This window comes from Panulirus ornatus, chromosome 2 (assembly GCF_036320965.1).
Source record: "Panulirus ornatus isolate Po-2019 chromosome 2, ASM3632096v1, whole genome shotgun sequence".
Lineage (NCBI taxonomy): Eukaryota > Metazoa > Arthropoda > Malacostraca > Decapoda > Palinuridae > Panulirus > Panulirus ornatus.
This window is the reverse complement of record NC_092225.1, coordinates 56,817,683-56,844,926: the sequence shown is the minus strand read 5'-3', so window position 1 is coordinate 56,844,926 and position 27,244 is coordinate 56,817,683. Positions and strand designations below refer to the sequence as shown.

The 27,244-nt window shown below is 44.1% G+C and overlaps 1 long non-coding RNA gene across 1 annotated transcript in view; it reads left to right on the top strand.

Annotated features, from left to right (window-relative positions):
- The first annotated feature begins 439 nt into the window (after window positions 1-439).
- LOC139752873 (uncharacterized) overlaps window positions 440-27,244 on the top strand; it is a 411,605-nt gene continuing 384,800 nt past the window's right edge. The window contains exon 1 of the long non-coding RNA XR_011713604.1: window positions 440-1,394. This is a non-coding gene — a long non-coding RNA (uncharacterized lncRNA). The remainder of the gene's footprint in view (window positions 1,395-27,244) is intronic.

The window sequence follows — 27,244 nt, the reverse complement described above, 5'->3', positions numbered from 1 at the left end:
CCCATGATAAGCTGAATACTGTCAGTCTTGCCCAAGCCTTGCTCGAGTTAAAACGGCGGACAGGTACTGAAATGCGTCACTTAATATATGCAACATCACACCTGCACTTTTTGTGTGAATATACTGACTTGTCACCGATTTTTTCATGAATTGTCGTCAATTTCGCGGCCCATCGTTCAAACTCGGAAGTTTCGTAAATTTTTTGTAGTCAAATTGAGATTTATACTCGTGAGTTCAGATGTTTTGTTGAAATAAAATAAATATTACCCTATAATAATTAAAGTATATTTCATAAATGATTTGATTGATTAATTTCTAAAACAGCAAATATTTATATTTATTTTAGTGACTTTGATCATTGTAAACACACCTCATTTGTTTTGCTTACATTCATTGTGACATCGCATGGCCCGTGCGGATCACTTGCTCGGCGGTCACGACTCGTCCTTCACCTCGTAGCACTCACTCCACTATAATCCACTGTAAGAACGCTTACTGAGGACATAGTGCTGTTTATGGGACATTAGAGATTCTGTGTAAGCAAGAAAGTCAATGAAGAGGAAAGTGTACAGTACAGTAACAGAGAAGACTTTTCTGGACTCTCCCTTGTTACGTTTATGATATATACTTTCAGCTTATCTTAGCACCAACCATGAACACAACCAGATACGTTTCCAAGCATGCCTGGACCTTCTAGATTGTCTGAGAGACAATAAAATCAAGGTAACCACAGCTTCTTTGACAGTCAACCCAACCTTGTTTTTATTTCTATATATATTAACGTTTGTGAAGTGCCTGGCGCGTAGAGTTTTCTCAATACACAGATCATGCGAAAAGAAATGACTAATCTGTTGATTGACCCAAAAAGTCCTAGCGTGATGCCGCAAGTGCTGATACATTGCAATGTGTTGCTATATCGCGGAAAGATTATTTGTGTAAGTGGTTTATTTAGAACTAAACTATTGAATTGAGTGAAATGGAAGCATTCAGGTATTCTTCCAATGAGACAATATTTTTCTGGCACGTAAATCAAGTGATTAGATCATGGATGTAAACTTATTTGACTGGACTGGGCAAAGAATTCTGTGTAACAACCACGCTCGTATGGTTCAGTGATTAGTGAACGCTTAAACTGGCAACGATTAATGATTATAGTGATCAGGGAAATTGTGGTGAAATACTACGGTATATACTCAAGACTTCAGTACAATGCATCCTTCAGAAATCAGTTACCAGACCGGAATAAAGTGTATTTACACAAAGGAACTCAAGCAGCAACATATCACTAGGTCCCTCTGAGGAGTGATGTATTTTCAACAAAGAATTAAAATAGTAATATCAGAAAAATTCAGTCATCCAAGGAGAAAACAACATATTTCTGGCACGCAAATCAAGTAAGTAATATTGTTATCATCATCAGCTTGTTAGGTCGTGATGTTTATCCTGATTATAGGTGATATGTTCAAAGTTGTTTGGCCACGGTGTTGCCACTGATTATAGATGGCATGTCTAGTTTTGTTTAGCCGTGATATTTCACTCGATTATTGATGATATGTGGAGATTAGTTTGACCATGATGATTCAACTGTTTGTTGATGATATGTCGAAAGTTGTTTGGTTATGATGTTTTAGCTGATTATAGGTCATATATCAAGTGCTGTTTGGCCATGATTTCACTTGACTATACGACATATCGAGTGATGTCTGGCCATGATGTTTCATTACATCATAGATATGTCCAGGGTTACTTGGCCATGATGTTTCCAGTGATTACAGATATGTCCAATGTTGTTTGGCCATGATGTTTCAACTTTATTGACGTCGATATTTGTTTGATCATGATGTTTCAAATGTTTATTGATAATATGTCGAGAGTTGTTTAGGTATGATGTTTTAACTGATTATAGGCCATATATCGAGTGATATTTGGGTTTGATTCTTTAACTGATTTTTGATGTAAGTCAAATGCTTTTTACCTGAATGTTTCAAACGATTATATATCATATATCGAATGATGTTTCATCGATATGTTTTATGTGATGTTAGGGGATATGTCAAGTATTGTTTGGCCATGATTTTTCAACTGCCTATACGACAAATCGAGTGATGTCTGGCCATGATGTTTCATTACATCATAGGTATGACCAGTGTTGTTTGGTCATGATGTTTCAGCTGAATGCGTCATATATCGAATGATGTTTGGCCATGATGTTTCATGAAATCATAGTGGATGTGTCCATTGTTGTTTGGCTGTGACATTTCATAACATCCTAGGTGACATGTCCACTGTTGTTTGGCCAAATTTTTTTGTGATTGTATGTAATATGTCCAGTGTATAACCATAATGTTTCTACTAATCATATGTGATATGTATAGTGTTTGGATTTGATGTTTCATCAAATCATAGGTGATATGTCCACTGTTCTTTGGCTATGATAATTTAATTACAGGCGATATATCGAGTAAACTTTGGTCATATTACAACATAATCATAGGTGATGCGTTGGTCGTTTTTTTTTTCCAGTAATGTTTCAACTAATTGTAGATATATCTAGTGTTTTTTGTCCGTTATGTTTCACCTACTTCTAACTTACATGAACGACTTTTCATTGGTTACGTGTTACATGTAGGTCATATAAGAACAGAAGACTGAAGGAAACTACATAAGGTTTGTGGGCTTATATGAAGCAGAACTTCTGTACACTCGACGGTTATTTATTGACGCAATGCAGCCGGCACCCGGCGGCGTCTCCTCACCACACGACCGTTAGTCCGGCTGGGTACTGTTTATTTACTTACTCAAATGGTCGAGTGACTTTTTCTAATAACACTCCTGACGTGATATAGATTTTTATTATAATCATGTAAAGAATAAACATTTAATCGATAGTCCATTATTAATAGTAGGTAGCTTGGTCTGAAGCCTAAGCTAAAGTTTAGTGAAATTTCGAAAAGGTATGATCGGTATTGTACCTATCGGGAGATTCGAACTCACGAATTTAACATCTTTGGGACAAAGGCTCTGTGACTGAGCTGAGTTTAAATTAAGAACGTTTAAGTTGCCTTAAATGTATAAGTTGCTTTATACGTACAGATATAGTGATGAGTGATGGTTGACAAAAAGAAAGGAAAGACAGGTGGGCAAAGATAGATTAAATTTGTAAGCATCAGAATAATTGGTCCCTCTCTGTGGCATCCAGGTAACCTAACAGATGGACCGGGGTTCGATTCTCATGGTTTAGTGGTAAAAAAGTTTGCATCAGATATCATGTGTACATGTTTGAGATTATTACTAGTGTTAATACCATATACCTAAAATAGATACAATGTAGTCAACTCTCAGAATAAACTAGGAGTTGCCACAATGTATGGTCTACCTGCCAATTAAAAGCACAGTAGTTTCCAACTCATATGTAAGAGTGATGGGTCTCTCCTGGTTTGTATAATAGGTGGTTTTAAGCAAACGCATGTTACCGTCTAGCAGAGTACGACGGTTGAGTAAGCAAGTGGCCGGTTCGTGGCATGTGAACGAACCCTCTGTTTACAGATACGATCCTGGGGTTGCATTGTCATCTTTTTAATATACTGAGACACATCTCTCTCACGAATATTTATATACATCTGACGACTGTAGGCAGTCAGCGATTATATCCTTAAATGTAAGCCATTTTTGTAATATATTATTCATCTTGAATATAATCGTACATGAAATAATGGTTAGCGCCTTTATACTGACACACAAGTGGCGAGGATACGAATGCTTATTGTGGAAGCGTTGTATTTATTCGAAGACGCAATTTCACATACGTATACATCTGTGCTCGACGAGGGTGACCGGTAAAAAGTTGGTACTGGTCGCTGTGTTCGTAACGAGAAACGGCCGTGGGTCCCGTTGCTTGTGTATGTAGAAAGACAAAGAACATTCGATTACTTGTGATCGAATAGCCGTCTCTCTGTTATGGTATTGGGAGATGATTTGTTTGTGCTCGAGTTGTACACACGTGGTGGTGGGTTCTAATTTTTTTCTTAAAGACGTTGTACGTGTTCTATTCAAGCAATACTTTATACATACATATATATCAATGTTGGAAAGGATCACAATTTTGAGCGTGATCAAGATATTCCTACGAGTCCACGGGGAAAATGAAACACGATAAGTTTCCAAGTGCACTTTCGTGTAATAATCACATCATCAGGGGAGACACAAGAGAGAAATATAAGTCAGTTGATATACATCGAAGAGACGATGCTAGGACGCCATTTGGTAAACATTTTTACCATATATATATATATATATATATATATATATATATATATATATATATATATATATATATTTATATTTTATTATTATTATTATTATTATTATACTTTGTCGCTGTCTCCCGCGTTTGCGAGGTAGCGCAAGGAAACAGACGAAAGAAATGGCCCAACCCCCCCCATACACATGTATATACATACGTCCACACACGCAAATATACATACCTACACAACTTTCCAGGATTTACCCCAGACGCTTCACATGCCTGATTCAATCCACTGACAGCACGTCAACCCCGGTATACCACATCGCTCCAATTCACTCTATTCCTTGCCCTCCTTTCACCCTCCTGCATGTTCAGGCCCCGATCACACAAAATCTTTTTCACTCCATCTTTCCACCTCCAATTTGGTCTCCCTCTTCTCCTCGTTCCCTCCACCTCCGACACATATATCCTCTTGGTCAATCTTTCCTCACTCATTCTCTCCATGTGCCCAAACCACTTCAAAACACCCTCTTCTGCTCTCTCAACCACGCTCTTTTTATTTCCACACATCTCTCTTACCCTTACGTTACTCACTCGATTAAACCACCTCACACCACACATTGTCCTCAAACATCTCATTTCCAGCACATCCATCCTCCTGCGCACAACTCTATCCATAGCCCACGCCTCGCAACCATACAACATTGTTGGAACCACTATTCCTTCAAACATACCCATTTTTGCTTTCCGAAATAATGTTCTCGACTTCCACACATTCTTCAAGGCCCCCAGAATTTTCGCCCCCTCCCCCACCCTATGATCCACTTCCGCTTCCATGGTTCCATCCGCTGCCAGATCCACTCCCAGATATCTAAAACACTTCACTTCCTCCAGTTTTTCTCCATTCAAACTCACCTCCCAATTGACTTGACCCTCAACCCTACTGTACCTAATAACCTTGCTCTTATTCACATTTACTCTTAACTTTCTTCTTCCACACACTTTACCAAACTCAGTCACCAGCTTCTGCAGTTTCTCACATGAATCAGCCACCAGCGCTGTATCATCAGCGAACAACAACTGACTCACTTCCCAAGCTCTCTCATCCCCAACAGACTTCATACTTGCCCCTCTTTCCAAAACTCTTGCATTTACCTCCCTAACAACCCCATCCATAAACAAATTAAACAACCATGGAGACATCACACACCCCTGCCGCAAACCTACATTCACTGAGAACCAATCACTTTCCTCTCTTCCTACACGTACACATGCCTTACATCCTCGATAAAAACTTTTCACTGCTTCTAACAACTTTCCTCCCACACCATATATTCTTAATACCTTCCACAGAGCATCTCTATCAACTCTATCATATGCCTTCTCCAGATCCATAAATGCTACATACAAATCCATTTGCTTTTCTAAGTATTTCTCACATACATTCTTCAAAGCAAACACCTGATCCACACATCCTCTACCACTTCTGAAACCACACTGCTCTTCCCCAATCTGATGCTCTGTACATGCCTTCACCCTCTCAGTCAATACCCTCCCATATAATTTACCAGGAATACTCAACAAACTTATACCTCTGTAATTTGAGCACTCACTCTTATCCCCTTTGCCTTTGTACAATGGCACTATGCACGCATTCCGCCAATCCTCAGGCACCTCACCATGAGTCATACATACATTAAATAACCTTACCAACCAGTCAACAATACAGTCACCCCCTTTTTTAATAAATTCCACTGCAATACCATCCAAACCTGCTGCCTTGCCGGCTTTCATCTTCCGCAAAGCTTTCACTACCTCTTCTCTGTTTACCAAATCATTTTCCCTAACCCTCTCACTTTGCACACCACCTCGACCAAAACACCCTATATCTGCCACTCTATCATCAAACACATTCAACAAACCTTCAAAATACTCACTCCATCTCCTTCTCACATCACCACTACTTGTTATCACCTCCCCATTTGCGCCCTTCACTGAAGCTCCTATTTGCTCCCTTGTCTTACGCACTTTATTTACCTCCTTCCAGAACATCTTTTTATTCTCCCTAAAATTTAATGATACTTTCTCACCCCAACTCTCATTTGCCCTTTTTTTCACCTCTTGCACCTTTCTCTTGACCTCCTGTCTCTTTCTTTTATACATCTCCCACTCAATTGCATTTTTTCCCTGCAAAAATCGTCCAAATGCCTCTCTCTTCTCTTTCACTAATACTCTTACTTCTTCATCCCACCACTCACTACCCTTTCTAATCAACCCACCTCCCACTCTTCTCATGCCACAAGCATCTTTTGCGCAATCCATCACTGATTCCCTAAATATATCCCATTCCTCCCCCACTCCCCTTACTTCCATTGTTCTCACCTTTTTCCATTCTGTACTCAGTCTCTCCTAGTACTTCCTCACACAGGTCTCCTTCCCAAGCTCACTTACTCTCACCACCCTCTTCACCCCAACATTCACTCTTCTTTTCTGAAAACCCATACAAATCTTCACCTTAGCCTCCACAAGATAATGATCAGACATCCCTCCAGTTGCACCTCTCAGCACATTAACATCCAAAAGTCTCTCTTTCGCGCGCCTGTCAATTAACACGTAATCCAATAACGCTCTCTGGCCATCTCTCCTACTTACATAAGTATACTTATGTATATCTCGCTTTTTAAACCAGGTATTCCCAATCATCAGTCCTTTTTCAGCACATAAATCTACAAGCTCTTCACCATTTCCATTTACAACACTGAACACCCCATGTATACCAATTATTCCCTCAACTGCCACATTATTCACCTTTGCATTCAAATCACCCATCACTATAACCCGGTCTCGTGCATCAAAACCACTAACACACTCATTCAGCTGCTCCCAAAACACTTGCCTCTCATGATCTTTCTTCTCATGCCCGGGTGCATATATATATATATATTTTTTTTTTTTTTTTTTTTTTTTATACTTTGTCGCTGTCTCCCGCGTTATATATATATATATATATATATATATATATATATATATATATATATATATATATATATATATATATGATCATGTAAATGTGTGTGAAATTGGTAAAGACCACATTCTGATGTTGCACTTAAAAATGTGTCTGGAGAGGGAAGATACGAGATAAATAATGAAATAACTTTGTTAAGGTACAGTTTCAGTGTATATGTGTTTGTATACATGGTTACTGGGTTGCTTAATTGTGAAGTGTGCATTCTGGGATTACGGAAACTGCAGTAGTTGACTTTGATTTATTCTAATGCTGTCATTCGAGACACAAAGGGGTGGTCGATTAGTGAGGTGTCTGTGGTTCTGTTAGTCAGTACATTTTCGTTCGTTCCAGCGTACGAAACCAGCAGGGCTGATGGGTGGCGAAACTTTTGTGAATGACGTGAGAAACGCCTGAAGATATTTCCGTTCGCTCGAAAGAATTTGTTGACTCGTCATAGCTCCGCGGGAACAACTCGATGTTGAGAATGATGTTTGTTGGGGTCACGGGCCGGTAGTCCTCTGAATGGTACAGGATGACATGGGGGCCATAGACCAATGGTCCCTGAATGGTTCATAGTGATGTTGGGAAATACCATAATCACTTTCGGGTCATGGACCAGTGGTCCCTGAACGGTTCATAGTGATGTTGGGACATACCATCTGACTCGGGTCATGGACCGACTGGTCCCTGAACGCTACAGGGCAATGTGGGAGACACGGGGTCATGAACCATTGTCCCCTGTACATTACAGGGTAATGCGTCTACCAATGATGAAGACTGACGGACAAGAAGATATAGCGAGAACAAGAAACATCCTTGATAAAGTTAGGCCAAGTGAAACACAAAGATACCCATGATATGAGAATGTTTATAGAGGTGACAGAACCAGAGAACGCTGGTGGCGCGGGAGATAACAGATATCTTCGTCGTCTCTGAAGGTAATCATTGGTACAAAGCCCGGGCGGCCACAACTCCGCCACCTCTGGCACAAAAGTCATCAAAGAATGAAATGTTGCCGACAGTTAAGATCTTACGAGGTGGAGGGCGCTCTTGGCTGGGACTCTTGTGATTACTTGTCTCTGCAACGTTGGCGCCAATGGCTTGCCTTGGCTCGCCTCTCTCTCTCTCTCTCTCTCTCTCTCTCTCTCTCTCTCTCTCTCTCTCTCTCTCTCTCTCTCTCTCTCTATCAAGGCTGATGGCTGGTAATGAAGTGGGCTAAATGGGAGGAGGTTCCCTCTTTTGCATATAATTGGGCGCCGAGCATATTGAAGTGAGACAGTATTGGGCGCATTTCATTCTTCCGCTGTGTGTGTGTGTGTGTGTGTGTGTGTGTGTGCAGGTGATGCAATATTTTTGGGTGCTGAGCTGCCGGTGGTTTGGTCTGTTCACGTTTTCTTTGTGGCTTGTATTTTTTTTGGCTCTTGGTTGACCAAGCGGGTTAGGAATAGCTTGGAAGGGTAGAGATGTCATATTTGTAGATGATATCTAAGTTTTTTTTTTTTCTCTTTTCATAATGACCGACGTAGCAAAGGCAGAGCATGCCTCATTTAAAGACCGTCTTGGGTAAAAGAAGGAAATAAAAAAGGAGACACTAATCGTGGCTCCACAAGTGTTTGTAGAGGAGACTGCTCAAAGAGGAAAGGAAGTATGAACTGGGACAGACCAGACGAGAGCGTGACAGCTTAGCTGTTCAAAGGATTCCAGGGAAAAAGGGGGTATATCATAACGACTGATCTTCGAGTGGCTGGTCTTCACACACAAACTATGGGAAGCTGCAGCCGAGCACATACCATAGATCTAAACCACTCGGGTAGAGACACTTGCAGACAGTTAGTGCTGAAAATCTCGCTTATAGAGCAGAAAGCAGCAACATCACGCCGTACGGAGAGGGAAAACTGAGGAGATGATGCCAGGAACATCAGTGACACGGAGGGTTTTCGATTCCATTCTAGTTAATAGAGAGATGGAGGATGAGCCCTCAGATGTGTGATCAGTATTCCGTACCTGGGCTGAATATAACCCTTATAGAGAGCTCCTCACGAGAAGAACAGCTACTTCACCTCGCAACACTCTTAGCTTTGGCCACTGAATATTCTAAAGTCGTTTGGTTGATTTATAAAGAAGTTGTGATGAACAGGAATTGTAATTACTCCTCCCTGCAGGGCTGTCTGTCTTATCTGCAGTCGTGTATTTGTAGAGGGATGGCTGGTGGATGAGGGGTGCACTAATTATGCTATTTTCCCTTAATAGTCGTAGTAAGAAAAAAGATATTTGAATCAGTGCGAGACGTTGAAATGGGTTTAGTGAGACAGACCTTAGAATGACGCGAAGTATACTAAGATAGAAGACAGTATTAGCTTGGTAGAAAGACGTTTAGAGATAAGTAAGTGCGAGGGAGGGGAAAATGCAAGAGTTGATAGGTGTGCAGATTACAAGAGGGAGGATATTCTGAATATTCCAGAGACTAGAAGGATTGTCGTCAGTATAAACAGGCCACAATTTGCCCATCAGGACTAGTCAGTGACACCTTATCCTTACCCTAGAGAATGTCAGCTGTGGTGATGAAGTATAGCATCTTCCGCTAGACTACCTTGAACATGTAGAAAACGGCGGTGAAATATGTTGTAAACCCTAATTGTGTCATTACAGTCTTCTAATCACTTGTAGTGACAGTGATATCTCGGCAGAACTCATCGCAAGTTATATGGTTTTTGTCAATGGCGCAGTGGCAATTGTAAGTTTGTAAGATACAAGTTGCATTTTTATTTTTTATTATAGAAAAGTCCTAGTTGGATTTAAATTCGAGATCGTAGATCCAGAGTATAGAAACATTTGATACTTTGTCTCTCAAGATTACAGGTGTTAGGGTAGACATCCGTGTCAGTGTTGTAGACATACACCTGACTCACACACCAGCGCTGCTGTCTTCCCACAGTCACCCACCAGGTGGAGCCTCCGTCGTGGACATGATCCACAACCACACTTCCGTGTGAAACCACATAAGACCAGTAACAACCACACTTCCCTGTGACACCACATAAGACCAGTAACAACCACACTTCCCTGTGACACCACATAAGACCAGTAACAACCACACCTCCCTGTGACACCACAAGACAGCAGTGATAACCACACTCTCCTGTGACATAGAGAGAGAGAGAGAGAGAGAGAGAGAGAGAGAGAGAGAGAGAGAGAGAGAGAACTTGTACATGAATCTTATAAGACAAACATAGATTATTACATTTAGGAATAACCTGTGTCAATCTTAGCCTCCGGTACATTAAAACTTATCTACCATATTATCACGTTACATGAGTCAGGGACATAGATCAAGATACCTTATGAATTACGAGTGAAGTGTGTTAAGTCGTTCTTTGATATACGGTATGCTGGAGGTCTTGAGTGTGGCACCACAGCGGAAGGGTTGGAGAAGGTCTGAACTCCGTGTGCTTCGTGTACTGATCCCTGGCCCTCGTGGTAGCCTGTAGGTCGTGGCTTTGTTGTGTCGCTAGGATCCCCAGGCCCAGCTCCTCACGTCTCTGAGCCAGTATGTCAACTCAGGACCCTGCTCCTCACGTCTCTGGGTTAGGGTGTCAACTCAAGACTCAGCTTCTCTCGTCTCTGGGTCAGGATGTCAACTTTAGGCCCAGCTTCTCGCGTCTCTGGTCCAGTGTGTCAACTTAAGACCCAGCTCCCCTCGTCTCTGGGTTAGGGTGTCAACTTAAGACCCAGCTCGTCACGTCTCTGCGCCAGGGTGTCAACTTAAGACCCAGCTCGTCACGTCTCTGCGTCAGGGTGTCAACTTAAGAAACAGCTCGTCACGTCTCTGCGTCAGGGTGTCAAGACCAAGCTCGTCACGTCTCTGCGTCAGGGTGTCAACTTAAGACCCAGCTCGTCACGTCTCTGCGTCAGGGTGTCAACTTAAGACTCAGCTCGTCACGTCTCTGCGTCAGGGTGTCAACTTAAGACCCAGCTCGTCACGTCTCTGGGTCAGAGTGTCTACTTAAGACCAAGCTTCTCGCATCTCTGGGTCAGGGTGTCAACTTAAGACCCAGTTCCTCATGTCTCTGGGAGAGGGTGTCAAGACCCAGCTCCTCACGTCTCTGGGCCAGGGTGTCAAGACCCAGCTCCTCACGTCTCTGGGCCAGGGTGTCAAGACCCAGCTCCTCACGTCTCTGGGCCAGGGTGTCAAGACCCAGCTCCTCACGTCTCTGGGCCAGGGTTTCAAGACCCAGCTCACGTCTCTGGGCCGGGATGTCAACTCAAGACCGAGCTCCTCACGTCTCTGGGTCAGGGTGTCAGCTTAAGACCGAGCTCCTCACGTCTCTGGGTCAGGATGTCAGCTTAAGACCCAGCTCCTCACGTCTCTGGGCCAGGGTGTCAAGCTCATCCATGCTGGGGGCGTCCTCTGCTAACTTCATCACTCGACGTTGGGTTTTCCCCTCTATGTTTGGCCTGGTGTAGAGCGAGGCCGGGGTGGAAGAGTGGGTAGCAGTATTGCAGGACGTGTCGAACGTATGTAAGCTTTTGACCAGGTGGTGTGGCGGCGGAACGTTAAATGCCCATAGGGTGTAGAGAATACGAAGGAGCTCGGTTGCCCCTTGACTATGGTGTTGTTGACGTGGTTCTGCCAGGAGAGGTGTAGTGAATACGAAGAAGCTTGGTCGCTCTTGACATGGTGTTGTTGATATGGTCCTGCCATGGGAAGTATAGAGAATACGAAGAAGCTTGGTCGCTCTGGAGGTTACATTGTTGACGTGGTCCTGCCACGAGATGTCTTCAGTGATGGTGATGCCCAGCAGCTGACGGCTCTTCACCACAGGGATGCTGGCGTCGCCAGTTATCAGATCCAGGTAAACTAAGGGGTCTCTGGCTGGTGTGGACGTGCTTACTAGGGCACTTCATGTTGAGGACCATGTTGCACTCTGAAGCCCAAGTATGTAGATTTTGAGGGACTTGTTGCAAGGTTTCGTTGGTGCTTGCTTCCTCGAGAAGGGGCGCCTCATAGATGATGGGGTCGTCGATGTATTTGAGGCGTGTGTGTTAGAGTCCCAGGCGGCCTCGATGATCATTGCCAGGAAGGCGATGGGTTCACGTATAGTCCCGTGAGGGGCACCGTATGTTGTCCTGCTCCGTTGCCTGAGCTCCCAGAGGGGCCACGACCTCTCTCTCTCTCTCTCTCTCTCTCTCTCTCTCTCTCTCTCTCTCTCTCTCTCTGCACCCGGCCATCAAGGAAACTGCAGAGCCAGTGTGTGGATCACAGTCCTAACTCATAAGGTCTCTGGATGACTGCTGAGCCGCTGCTTTGTGAGATGGAAGCCTCGCGAGAGATGATCATACGTGGCCACAGAAACACTCACAGCGACGCCTGTAAACTCACCAGGATAAGGAGTCCACACTCCTCGTATTCTGTTCGTATGATGAACGTTCTTCATGTTACCCGTGTTGGTCTGGTTTTCAGGATGGTCGTTATTATGTCGTGACAACCGAAAACCCATATCATCATAAACCCGATGGAGAGTGTGATTATGTTCCACACATGATAATCATGAAATAGAAATTATTTCATTACGTTTTTTTTCCCCCAACAGCAGCGAACGAAATTGTATTGAAAAATCATGTCGGAAATACTGTTCACCGTGTCTGCACATGTTATCAAGAATGTGTGTTGAATATCATCTGCAATTAGATGCAAATGAATTCCAGGATAGAAAATGTCTCCGCCATTTCCAGTATATATTTCATATAATGTAGGAACCAAAAAATTTTTAGAACTTTTAAGAACTGTGTAATTAGTCTCTCGGTCTCATTAGAATACGAGGTGGTAAGGCTCTCTGATTACTATCTCCTCATTAAGATAAGTCATTATAATACGTGAAAGTAAGATTCTCTGATTATTATCTCCTCGTTCATGTGTATATAATCATTAAGTATTTTAATATCGAATTGATTTCGATAGGAATGTACACACACACACACGTTTACTTACATATATATTTCTTTTCTTTTAAACTATTCGCCATTTTCCGCGTTAGCGAGGTAGCGTTAAGAACAGAGGACTGGGCCTTTTTTGGAATATCCTCACCTGGCCCCCTCTCCCCCTTCTTTTGGAAAATTAAAAAAAAAAAAAAAAAACGAGAGGGGAGGATTTCCAGCCCCCCGCTCCCTCCCCCTTTAGTCGCCTTCTACGACACGCAGGGAATACGTGGGAAGTATTCTTAATCCCCTATCCACTATATATATATATATATATATATATATATATATATATATATATATATATAGTGGAGAAAGAATACTTCCTACGTATTCCCTGCGTGGTTGTAGAAGGCTACTAAAGGGGGGGGGGGGGGGGTCAGAAATCCTCTCATGTTTTACTTTTCCGAAAGAAGGAACAGAAAGGGGAGCCAAGTGAGGATTTTTTCCCCCTCTTAATGCTCAGTCATCTGTTCTTGACGCTAACGCGGGAAATGGCGAATATGAATGAAAAAAGAAGTATGTAATGTGGAATTTATTTCTCTTTTGAAAATGTAAACTTAAAGACCATTTGGCTGAAAGAAATACCACTCCTTCTACATACGTAAATATTGCTGTGTTATCAGAGAGATAAATCCTATGATAATGAATGCCTCTTTGGATGCCTCTGAAAGTGTTAATTACTTTTGAATCACCAGGAGAATTACCTTTTTTGGATGCCTCTAAAAGTGTTAATTACTTTTGAATCACCAGGAGAATTACCTTTTTTGGATGCCTCTAAAAGTGTTAATTACTTTTGAATCACCAGGAGAATTACCTTTTTTTGGATGCTTCTGAAAGTATTAAATACTTTTGAATCACCAGGAGAATTACCTTTTTTTTTTTTGAATGCCTCTGAAAGTGTTAATTGCTTTTGAATCACCAGGAGAATTACCTTTTTTTGGATGCCTCTGAAAGTGTTACTTTTGAATCACCAGGAGAATTACCTTTTTTTTGGATGCCTCTGAAAGTGTTAATTAATTTTGAATCACCAGGAGAATTACCTTTTTTTGGATGCCTCTAAAAGTGTTAATTACTTTTGAATCACCAGGAGAATTACCTTTTTTTGGATGCCTCTGAAAGTGTTAATTACTTTTGAATCACTAGTGGAGTTACATTTTTTTTTCGAGGCTCAAGACTTGAGGATAGAGTGTCTTCGGAGCCTTACGGTGCTCACCTCAGAAGTGATGTGGGTAAACTGCTGAGCCTGATGGACGAAAAGGAGAGAGAGAGAGAGAGAGAGAGAGAGAGAGAGAGAGAGGAGGGGGGCTAGTTTTCGTCTGTCCTTCTCCTTGCTTTCTTCTTGTAACATCAGAGAGAGAGAGAGAGAGAGAGAGAGAGAGAGAGAGAGAGAGAGAGAGGCTAGTTCTCGTCTGTCCTTCTTCTCTTTGCTTCCTTATTGGAACTTTTATCTCCAGATTATCTCTCCCGTGTTTGCATCGCCTGGATATGCCATTACCTTTACATATTCACACATCCAAGATGACTGTGTAGTACACTTTGGAAACTAGACATCCCTCGCGGGCCGTTGTTTACTTTTTTTCCTTTCCATATCTTTTACATATTGGCACATATTGCACATATTTACTACACCTACGCCCCACCTCCCCAGTATGTTCCGCCCCTCCGTCCCCCCTGAATATATTCCTGGGGGCTTTGGGCACAAGTAATGACTGTCGTAAATAAGACAGGACCAAAGAGACCAGTTTACTGGTGTTACTGGGAGACCAGAAGGCTCTCCGTACCGGGGATGTGGGGTTGCGTGGGGTGCGGGATGGATGGCATAATAGTGTCAGGGGTTATATGTGAGGTTCCCTTCCAGCGGAGGAGTGTGGGGGGTCTGTGCACCTGCGGGTTTAGGGGGTGTGGGTGAGTTTAAGATTCACGAACCTCACGGTGAGTGCAGAACAGATCCTTAGTATCGTTAAGAGAGAGAGAGAGAGAGAGAGAGAGAGAGAGAGAGAGAGAGAGAGAGAGAGAGAGAGAGAGTATATATCTCTTATCATATTCATAAATTCTTTCCTCCGTCTGTTACCCCGACCATCTCCTGGCAGGCAGGCAACAGGTCTCCTCCTCCTCCTCAGCACGGTGACCCCCGGGCAGCAGCCCTGACTGAGGTGGGACACCAACCATCTGAAGGTGTGTGGTAGTGAGGCTGTGTGTGTGTGTGTGGGGTGAGGATGTTGCCTCTGTCCTCGCTGGCATTCCATCCTAATTGGTTTTGTCTTAACGATGTGCTGGGCGAGCACTGGGGTGGAGGGGAGTGTCTCGCAATAACTAAGGTTAAGAAATTTTTTTTTTTTTCAGACTATTTTTGTCGAGGTGTCTGTCTGTCTCTTTGCATTAGTTAGTCATTGTCTTTCTTCATTATAAAGGTCTCCCTCATTCTTAATGGTATCCATTTTCATCCATTATTTTCGTCTATATATTTTTTTTTTACATGTAATTTAGTCTTTTGAGTTGTTGGTGGCAGGGTAATGACTCGTTTGGACCTAACTGGCAGGTGACGTTGATCCTCACTGAGCCACACTCCCTGGAAAAAAAAAGTCTCTAAACTTTTTAAGGCAGCTACTTCCACTCACAGTGCTGTGGTGGGAAAGAATGACTGTGAAAAGTTATATTTTTTATGTCATATTTAGAACCTCTGTCTTTACACCACTGACGTATGATACTTGCGTCGCATTGTGCAAGTAATTGTGCAACGGGATTAACCCACGTCACCTTCTTTGAGAGAGAGAGCAATTAAGAATTACTGTCTCGTTCTTCACCGCCTGGAATGGTACAGGCATGTTAAGTCGAGAGGCTGGAGCTCAAGTTTATCCTTAGTATTGTCTTTATAACAAATAGTGAAGGGATGCATGTCGCTGGTGTTGCGATGCATGACATATTTTCTACCTTATGACTTTACTCCTTCAGGCTTATTGATCCTGCAAGGTATTTTTTTTTTCTTCCTGTTTCCCCTCCTGCGTGTTGCCGGAGGGAGTGTGGAGGGTCGGCAGAGAGCCTTTGCTTTGTTATCCTTACCTTTTACTGCTTACAACGGAGCTGCTTTATTTTTATCTTTTTTTTTTCAACGTTAAGGCCAGACCACCTCGCTTGGGTCTGTGTGGTCTGTGTATCATTGTAACTCTCTCTCTCTCTCTCTCTCTCTCTCTCTCTCTCTCTCTCTCTCTCTCTCTCTCTCTCTCTCTCTTCTCTCTCAGTGAAAGGAAAGTGCCAGAAGGTAATAACAGCAACACACACACGCTGAGATTGCTTCAAATGGAAGATATAGATAATTATATAAGCTCCTTTGTCAGGCGCGTCACGAAACTAACTTTTCTTACCTTCATTGCGTCAGAAGAAGTAATTAATATTCTGACGTTGTGCATGAACTCCCCGTGTTTCATAGCCCACATTTCCTCCTCATATTGCATCACTGTGAGCCACATTAGCTGAGTCGTGTGCCCTCCACTGCAGACAAGACTTTCGCACAAAATCAAACACGTCGCCTGTACTTATCATCCACATTACTAATTCCTCCAGAGTCTCTCATTCACCAGCTCATGAAATCATAATTGCATTTGCATGAAGAGTGTACAGTTGCTCTAGATTTTGTGCCATGAGATATAATGAAGGTAATATTAGAGAGACTGGTGAGGTGTTGACTCCACAAAGGCCGACTGCTGCACGCTCGTGTTGATGCAGTCCGTCCACACTCGGGTGTGGCAGGAGTAACCTTTGGTCCGCCCGGTCTGGAAACTCTCATCCTCTACACTTGCTTCCCTCCCACACACCGTAACCACCTGCCCATGCTCCCTCTCCTCCCTCTTCATCACCACCCTCCCACCACCTTCTCCCTACCTCCCTTCATCTAACCATCCTCCCAAACTCCCAAACTTTGGCCTGGATACTAATAATGAAAATCTAGAATGTAGCTTGGGAGGGAACGTCCCATAAGGAAGTCGATTCAGTTATCATTAATCTAACTTATCAGTTACACACACACACACACACACACACACACACACATACTCCAGATAGACATTAAGCTCACATGAACATGAGTAAGAAATCTATACCTCTGTGATCGTACAATGATCATACTTATACACAAAAAAATCAAATCAGTACCATGATGAGGGTTTATATATATCTTGAGATCTTCCATGCATAGTATACACTTGCTATAGACAGACCAGGACACTAAGGACGTCCGTATAGACAGACCAGGACACTGAGGACGTCCATATAGACAGATAGACCCCAGACTCTTGAAAAATGTTTTTACAATCAATCGATTTTTTTTCTCTCCAAACTTTACCATTTCAGTGTTCACTATTTTGTCAGTTGGTTCGTACAGTCATGAGTCACCACCCGGCTATTGAAGCAACACTTTCCTGTATCCTTTTTAACGTAGCCTTTTTTTTTTTTTTTTTACCTTCCTAAGGTAGATCTGTCACTGCAATTTAAAAAATGAAGGGGTGGGGGGGGAGGGGAATGATCTTTGTTGAAGTGGGGAAAAATTGTTTTAGAAACTTGAGAGCTTTGAACAGGAGACGATATCTTCTCTGGGCCATGGTAGCTCAAAATCGAAGGTCTGCAGGCATTCTTTGTTGCCTAGCTTCCTGAACTCTCTTGGACCCTCTCAGTTTGAAGTTTAGTGTTCCTGTAAGTACAGTGGTGACCAGACGTGAGAAGTGTATTCTAGGTTTGCTGTAATCTACATTATGAATAGAGGCGCATCTTTCTTACGTGTGTATCTAAAAGCTATTCTGTTGTATGGTATGTGATGTCACGCCTGAATAGTTCTGTTGACGTGGACCTCTGGCGACCGGTGTGGTAGAATGTCGAGGGAGAGACCAGCCGCACACACGGTGTTGTAACTTTATCCTGCGTAACGGTCATCGTCCCTCACCCTCGTGTGTTGTATGCCGTTTCCGTAACTGCGTATTTAGACTGGATGAATTTCGAAGCTCTTTTACCAGACCAACTGGAGTTTGTGTAGGTCCCCTTGTAAGCGGTTGCAATCCTCGTCTGTTTTTTGCTTCTGTATCAACTCCTCCGGCATCATCCACATACATGTTCAGGTATGAGTCCAGTCATTCTAACGCGTCATTTACATAGATCAAGAAGACCAATCGTCCCAAGAGCGAGCCCTGCGGCACGCCATTCGTGACCACCAAAAGACCATCATAGACCCACGGATTCCGGCATCTATACTGTCTCTCTCCCACTGGACTGTTATTTCCAATCGTTGCGATACCTTCTCCTCCTTGTCTGTTGTGTTACTAAAGTTCTGCTTCTTCATCACTTCGCATGTCACCTGGGCAGTCGTCTGCTATGTTCTCTGTCGCCTTCCGTCAACTGCCACACACACACACACCTTCCTGATTGTAGTGTCTTTGGCTGAGTGACCTGCCTTCCCTCCAGCATCGTTTAGTATCTCGTTGTCGCTGCCTGAGCCACAGTCACTGGACATGTGTGTGTGTGTGTGTGTGTGTGTGTGTGTGTGTGTGTGTGTCCATATCCTCGTACCGTCTGACTGACCAATGATATTCCCCGGGTGAGAGAATTATCCTCTGAGCTCATACAACAGTTCACTTGTCAGGTTCTTCAGTAATATATATTTACAAATGTCCAGATGACATCTCGTCCAAGTGGTCGTCATGCACGTGACGTTCATCATGCACGTGACGTTCATCATGCACGAGACGTTCGTCATGTGCGTGACGTCCGTCATGCATGTGACGTTCGTCATGCACGTGACGTTCATCGTGCACGTGACGTTCATCATGCACGCGACTTTCATCATGCACGCGACGCTCATCATGCACGTGACGTTCGTCATGCACGTGACGTTCATCATGCACGTGACGTTCATCATGCACATGACGTTCATCATGCACGCGACGTTCATCATGCACGCGACGTTCATCATGCACGCGACGTTCATCATGCACGTGACGTTCGTCATGCACGTGACGTTCATCATGCACATGACGTTCATCATGCACGCGACGTTCATCATGCAAATGACGTTCATCATGCACGCGACGTTCATCATGCACGTGACGTTCATCATGCACGCGACGTTCATCATGCACGCGACGCTCATCATGCACGTGACGTTCGTCATGCACGTGACGTTCATCATGCACGTGACGTTCATATGCACATGACGTTCATCATGCACGCGACGTTCATCATGCACGCGACGTTCATCATGCACGTGACGTTCGTCATGCACGTGACGTTCATCATGCACATGACGTTCATCATGCACGCGACGTTCATCATGCACGCGACGTTCATCATGCACGTGACGTTCATCATGCACGTGACGTTCGTCATACACGTGATGTTCGTCATACACGTGATGTTCATCATGCACGTGACGTTCATCATGCACGTGACGTTCGTCATACACGTGATGTTCGTCATTAACGTGATGTTCATCATGCACGTGACGTTCATCATGCACGTGACGTTCATCATGCACGTGACGTTCATCATGCACGCGACGTTCGTCATGCACGCGACGTTCGTCATGCACGTGACGTTCATCATGCACATGACGTTCATCATGCACGCGACGTTCATCATGCACATGACGTTCATCATGCACGCGACGTTCATCATGCAGGTGACGTTCATCATGCACGCGACGTTCATCATGCACGCGACGTTCATCATGCACGTGACGCTCGTCATGCACGTGACGTTCATCATGCACGTGACGTTCATCATGCAGGTGACGTTCATCATGCACGCGACGTTCATCATACACGCGACGTTCATCATGCAGGTGACGTTCATCATGCACGCGACGATCATCAGGCACGTTACGTTCATGATCTGTTTGTGAACATTGTACAGACACAAGCATGTGTTCCATCCCAGGCGAACCATTTTCTAAACGACAGAAGAAAAAAGGAAGAAATACATTACGACATTGGAGGGCCAGCTGGGGGCGGTGGCCTGGGAGAGAGAGGGTGGCTTCAAGTGGCACTTGTCTTGAGGCCAACACACACCTGTGGTGACAACAGGTGAGGCAGACACGAGGGGGAACACCAGCAAACTGATGAAGTTGAGGCACATTATGGACCGTATACACATGTTTACCAGAGACTGTGTTAGGTTGTTATAACGTGTGACACGTGTTTTATAACGTGACACGTGTTATTGTAACGTGTGACACGTGTTATTACAGCGTGTGACACGTGAGGTTATATTGTCCTTGTTATGTTGGGGTCAACATATCAGTATATAATCTTGCTCTGTACTGGAGCCTCTCAGGTGAATACTTGACTCCATATCTTACAATTTTTGTGGTATATGATCTGTTGAAGATGAAGTGGTTCACTTCCCACTGTCTTCATATATCACTCATGTTTTGGTATATGATCTGTTGAAGGTGAAGTGGTTCACTTCCCACTGTCTTCATATATCACTCATGTTTTGGTATATGATCTGTTGAAGGTGAAGTGGTTCACTTCCCACTGTCTTCATATATCACTCATGTTTTGGTATATGATCTGTTGAAGATGAAGTGGTTCACTTCCCACTGTCTTCATATATCACTCATGTTTTGGTATATGATCTGTTGAAGGTGAAGTGGTTCACTTCCCACTGTCTTCATATATCACTCATGTTTTGGTATATGATCTGTTGAAGGTGAAGTGGTTCACTTCCCACTGTCTTCATATATCACTCATGTTTTGGTATATGATCTGTTGAAGGTGAAGTGGTTCACTTCCCACTGTCTTCATATATCACTCATGTTTTGGTATATGATCTGTTGAAGGTGAAGTGGTTCACTTCCCACTGTCTTCATATATCACTCATGTTTTGGTATATGATCTGTTGAAGGTGAAGTGGTTCACTTCCCACTGTCTTCATATATCACTCATGTTTTGGTATATGATCTGTTGAAGGTGAAGTGGTGCACACTGCTGGTGGTCACCCACACCTCACTGCTGCACACTGCTGGTGGTCACCCACACCTCACTGCTGCGCACTGCTGGTGGTCACCCACACCTCACTGCTGCACACTGCTGGTGGTCACCCACACCTCCCTGCTGCACACTGCTGGTGGTCACCCACACCTCACTGCTGCACACTGCTGGTGGTCACCCACACCTCACTGCTGCACACTGCTGGTGGTCACCCACACCTCACTGCTGCGCACTGCTGGTGGTCACCCACACCTCACTGCTGCGCACTGCTGGTGGTCACCCACACCTCACTGCTGCGCACTGCTGGTGGTCACCCACACCTCTGCTGCGCACTGCTGGTGGTCACCCACACCTCACTGCTGCACACTGCTGGTGGTCACCCACACCTCTGCTTCACACAGCTGGTGGTCACCCACACCTCACTGCTGCACACTGCTGGTGGTCACCCACACCTCACTGCTGCACACTGCTGGTGGTCACCCACACCTCACTGCTGCACACTGCTGGTGGTCACCCACACCTCACTGCTGCACACTGCTGGTGGTCACCCACACCTCACTGCAGCACACTGCTGGTGGTCACCCACACCTCACTGCTGCACACTGCTGGTGGTCACCCACACCTCACTGCAGCACACTGCTGGTGGTCACCCACACCTCACTGCTGCACACTGCTGGTGGTCACCCACACCTCACTGCTGCACACTGTTGGTGGTCACCCACACATTGTAGCTGTCGTCCATTCATACAGCTGGAGGAACTTTATAACCCATTCACGTCTGACTGTTGCACATCCACGTCTGGCTGTTACACATCCACGTCTGGCTGTTACACATCCACGTCTGGCTGTTACACATCCACGTCTGGCTGTTACACATCCACTTCTGGCTGTTACACATCCACTTCTGGCTGTTACACATCCACTTCTGGCTGTTACACATCCACTTCTGGCTGTTGCATATCCACGTCTGGCTGTTGCATATTCACGTCTGGCTGTTGCACAGCCAAGTCTGACTGTTGTATATCCACGTCTGGCTGTTGCATATCCATGTCTGGCTGTTGCATATCCATGTCTGGCTGTTGCACATCCACGTCTGGCTGTTACATATCCCCGTCTGGCTGTTGCACAGCCAAGTCTGAGTGTTGCACATCCACGTCTGGCTGTTGCACATATATTCTGCTGAACATTCCTGTTATTTACGCTCGCCTTGTTCGAGTCTATCACTGTATCTCACTAAGAAGACAACTGCATGATTACTGCAGTGCACAGCGTGTCTCCACTACCCAGGATAGCCAGGTAGTCCAGGTTAGTATGGCTAGTCTCCACTACCCAGGATAGCCAGGTAGTCCAGGCTAGTATGGCAAGTCTCAACTACCCAGGATAGCCAGGTAGTCCAGGCTAGTATGGCTAGTCTCCACTACCCAGGATAGCCAGGTAGTCCAGGCTAGTATGGCTAGTCTCCACTACCCAGGGTGGCCAGGTAGTCCAGGCTAGTATGGCTAGTCTCCATTACCCATGGTAGCCAGGTAGTCCAGGCTAGTATGGCTAGTCTCCACTACCCAGGATAGCCAGGTAGTCCAGGCTAGTATGGCTAGTCTCCACTATCCAGGATAGCCAGGTAGTCCAGGCTAGTATGGCTAGTCTCCACTACCCAGGATAGCCAGGTAGTCCAGGCTAGTATGGCTAGTCTTCACTACCCAGGATAGCCAGGTAGTCCAGGCTAGTATGGCTAGTCTCCACTATCCAGGATAGCCAGGTAGTCCAGGCTGTATGGCTAGTCTTCACTACCCAGGATAGCCAGGTAGTCCAGGCTAGTATGGCTAGTCTTCGCTGTCCAGTGTGATCAAGCCAGTATGATCCGTCTCCACCACACTTTTATCTATGTCCCTATTGCACACAATTTGCGTCTGTATATCTCTATTGCACACAATTTGCGTCTGTATATCCTTATTGCACACAATTTGCCTCTGTATATCCCTATTGCACACAATTTGCGTCTGTATATCTCTATTGCACACAATTTGCGTCTGTATATCCCTATTGCACACAATTTGCGTCTGTATATCTCTATTGCACACAATTTGCGTTTGTATATCCCTATTGCACACAATTTGCGTCTGTATATCCCTATTGCACACAATTTGCGTCTGTATATCTCTATTGCACACAATTTGCCTCTGTATATCCCTATTGCACACAATTTGCGTCTGTATATCCCAAATGCACACAATTTGCGTCTGTATATCCCTATTGCACACAATTTGCGTCTGTATATCTCTATTGCACACAATTTGCGTCTGTATATCTCTATTGCACACCATTTGCGTCTGTATATCCCTATTGCACACAGTTTGCGTCTGTATATCCCTATTGCACACAGTTTGCGTCTGTATATCTCTATTGCACACAATTTGCGTCTGTATATCCCTATTGCACACAATTTGCGTCTGTATATGCCAATATGATGGCTCTGAGCTAAGCTGTATTCACCAAGATCCTCGCTGTTAAGATTACGTTGCCTTAGTCGGATTCTGTAATTAACTGTGAGACGCTGTCCTTTGTGGGCCGGGCACAACATACTGGCTGACTAATGTGTTAATGTGCGGCTCTGCTGGCCAAGCTGGAGAACAAAAGGAGGCATTACGTGTGACACACACACACACACACACACACACACACTGGATCACTCCCAGACTTACAGGAGTACTGACAACAGAGAATGGAAAAAGTCTTTGGGGAAGTCGTCCTCTGCTGTGGTTTGTTGGTGGCCGTATCTCGTGCTCGGCTGCTGCAGCAATTACAGTACCAAGACGTCTGGGCTCAAGGGTAATAAGAAGGACGCGGAAAGAGGCAGTTAAACGAAGAGGAATGAAATCGTCTGAAAGCCACATCAACTAAGAGGAAATGATGCCTCCGGATTGAATTTCCCACTAATTTTTTTTTAGTGGTTTGATTGGCTTTACTGGAAACTCCATCTCTTATGTCTTTTTTCCTGTGTACATTTATGGTCTGCGTCTTCTCGTATGGTGTCTGGTATACTACCACTTGATTCTGTCTTACACAACCTCTCTCTCAGTTCAGCAATGTCGCGCACTCTTTGGTTATTTCAGTTTGTATCTTTATTCTTAAATAAATGAACGTGATTTTTTTTTTTGTTCTTGATTTGATATGAAATGAGCGAGAAAAGTAGCAAGCCGTGGGTGACGTCGCGCTACCTCGCTCACACATGAATTGATCATCATGATCGTCATTGGCAGCGCTGGAGAAAAATACCTTATTGTGAATGCAGCTCCCGCCAGGTGACTTTTTTTTCACTCCTCACTTGTTGACTTACGTAAAGTTTATTTAATCTAGGAAAAGAGAGAAATCGTCGACTTATAGCAAAGGCTAGTTCTCTGAAGTGGCCCTTGAAATTTATCCCAGTGAAGTAGCCTTTGAATTCTATCCCACTGAAGTGGCTCTTGAAATTCATCCCACTGAAGTGGCCCTTGATATTTATCCCACTGAAGTGGCCCTTGATATTTATCCCACTGAAGTGGCCCTTGAAATTCATCCCACTAAAGTGGCCCTTGAAATTCATCCCACTGAAGTTGCCCTTGAAATTCATCCCATTGAAGTGGCCCTTGAAATTTTTCCTACTGAAGTGGCCCTTGAAATTTAAACTTTACATTTTCATCCGTGTGGTCAGGATGACTCGTGTCTTGGACACTTGTTTTTCGTGAGATATAACCATGGAATTATTTCACATGTAACAACATGAAGGTTATGATGACAACATGAGGATGACACTAGTGCCAGATGTAGCCATCACTGTTGCCCTTGAACATGACATCGAAGTGAAGGTGTTATCTTGTTGACACTCGGTTCATGAGTGAATTTCAGAAATGAGTTCTCCTCCACTGCTGTCTGGAGTTGGTTCATCACAGGAATCCAAAATGGTTTATGAATTTATATGCCAGCACGGAGACTGCGAGCTCCATTCTCACCTAACCTACGTGGGAAGCGCAACCAGTACTCTGTGGAGCAGACTCGCCCTACATCTACAAGAAGGCTCCACCAAACTACATGTCACCAAGTAGCACAACACACAGCCCTCAGGCGAGAGACGATTGCTAAATGTACGAGGATACTACGCCGTGTGGACAAGCCACAAGACAGCTACACATCGCTGAGGCACCGCTAACCAAAGAACGACAACCAGAACTCACCAGCCAGAGCACAGGTTAAAAAAGACACCTCCAGGTACGCGCCCCAGCATTGTGTTACAACCAATGAGAACGGAGTTCTACATGCATTGTCCGCCTGCTGGTATTGCCTAGCCTCACCCACCGACCCGCTGTCATTCCCACCTGCTCCACCGACCACTCCACTCGCTCCTGAAGATGTTCTGATGGAGATGATGGACACCTTGAAAAGTTCCGAAAGAATCCGATTAAAAAAAAAAAGTTATATGGTAGTTTTAGCTGAAGATGTGGACGAGAAGTGCAACACACACACACACACACACACACACACACACACACACACACACACACACACACACTGATAATCATATTTATGTTCTTTTCAGCTATCTTTATGGTGAACTCATTACCCTTAAGGGAGAACGAATATCACGTTCTCAACTAGTGGGTTTTAGTGGTCATGTCTATTCAAATCAAATGCAGTTTGTTAGGGCACATTTTACACCTCGGAAGCCTCGCTTAAAGAGACACTAGGGGAAAGAGAAAACACATTAACAGACATATAAGCGTATTTCTATGCATTACTGGCAGTTTCTACGCCTACAACTAACAAGAGGAGCAGGCAGGTTGTTAAAACTTACCATCATGACGAGCTATGGATGTATGTTAACACCTGCACGATAGCAAGTGTCACTGAGTTGTAGAACTGGCCATCACCACAGCTGCAGATCACATGCCACTAGTGTTGTAGAGTTAGACATCATCACAGATGCAGGACATCACACGTCACTTGTGTTGTAGAGTTAGACATCATCACAGATGCAGGACATCACACGTCACTTGTGTTGTAGAGTTAGACATCATCACAGATGCAGGACATCACACGTCACTTGTGTTGTAGAGTTAGACATCATCACAGATGCAGGACATCACACGTCACTTGTGTTGTAGAGTTAGACATCATCACAGATGCAGGACATCACACGTCACTTGTGTTGTAGAGTTAGACATCATCACAGATGCAGGACATCGCACGTCACTTGTGTTGTAGAGTTAGACATCATCACAGATGCAGGACATCACACGTCACATTGTTCTAGAGTTAACCACCTGGACATAACACAACACAGGTGACGCAAACATTTCTCCCTCATTGTTCTTCACCTTCCATTCCTCTCACGTATGTCCCGGCTTGAACAACAGGATCTCTGCTTATTTACCGTCCACTAACAGTCATCAGAGTAGTTAAGAGAGCGTCAGAAACGATTTTGTTAAAACAGAGGTTAATGACATTTTCATAAAACGTAGATTAATGATTACTGATGACTGGGAGGGAGACGATGCAGACCACAACATATGGACGGAGGTCAAAAAGGCAAGAAATTATTCCCTCTGATGTTGAGAAAGCTTTTCCTTCTGAGGGAATTTAAATTGCCTTCTTTGCACACCAAGGGGAGCTTTATATAGCTAACCTAAATTTTACAGTATGAGAGGAGAGGAAACAAAACGCTACTGGAAATCTGAGAGAGAAAATGGGTTTTAAAGGCATATAAAGAGGAGAAAAAGGAAATGAAAAGCTACTTCATAAAGACGTATAGGGTATAGAAAAAAATATTGCAGAACGCTCACGAGGTAAAAGATATGTAATAGATCCACCCAGCACAGGAGTCTCTCTCTCTCTCTCTCTCTCTCTCTCTCTCTCTCTCTCTCTCTCTCTCTCTCTCTCTCTCTCTCTCTCTCTCTCTCTCGGTGACATGAGTAGCCTCTACATTGTGACCTGGCTCGACCCTCCTTCCCTTATGACCTCGATCCCTTCGCCTGTGTTGACCCTGTTTCTCTAGTTTGACCTGGT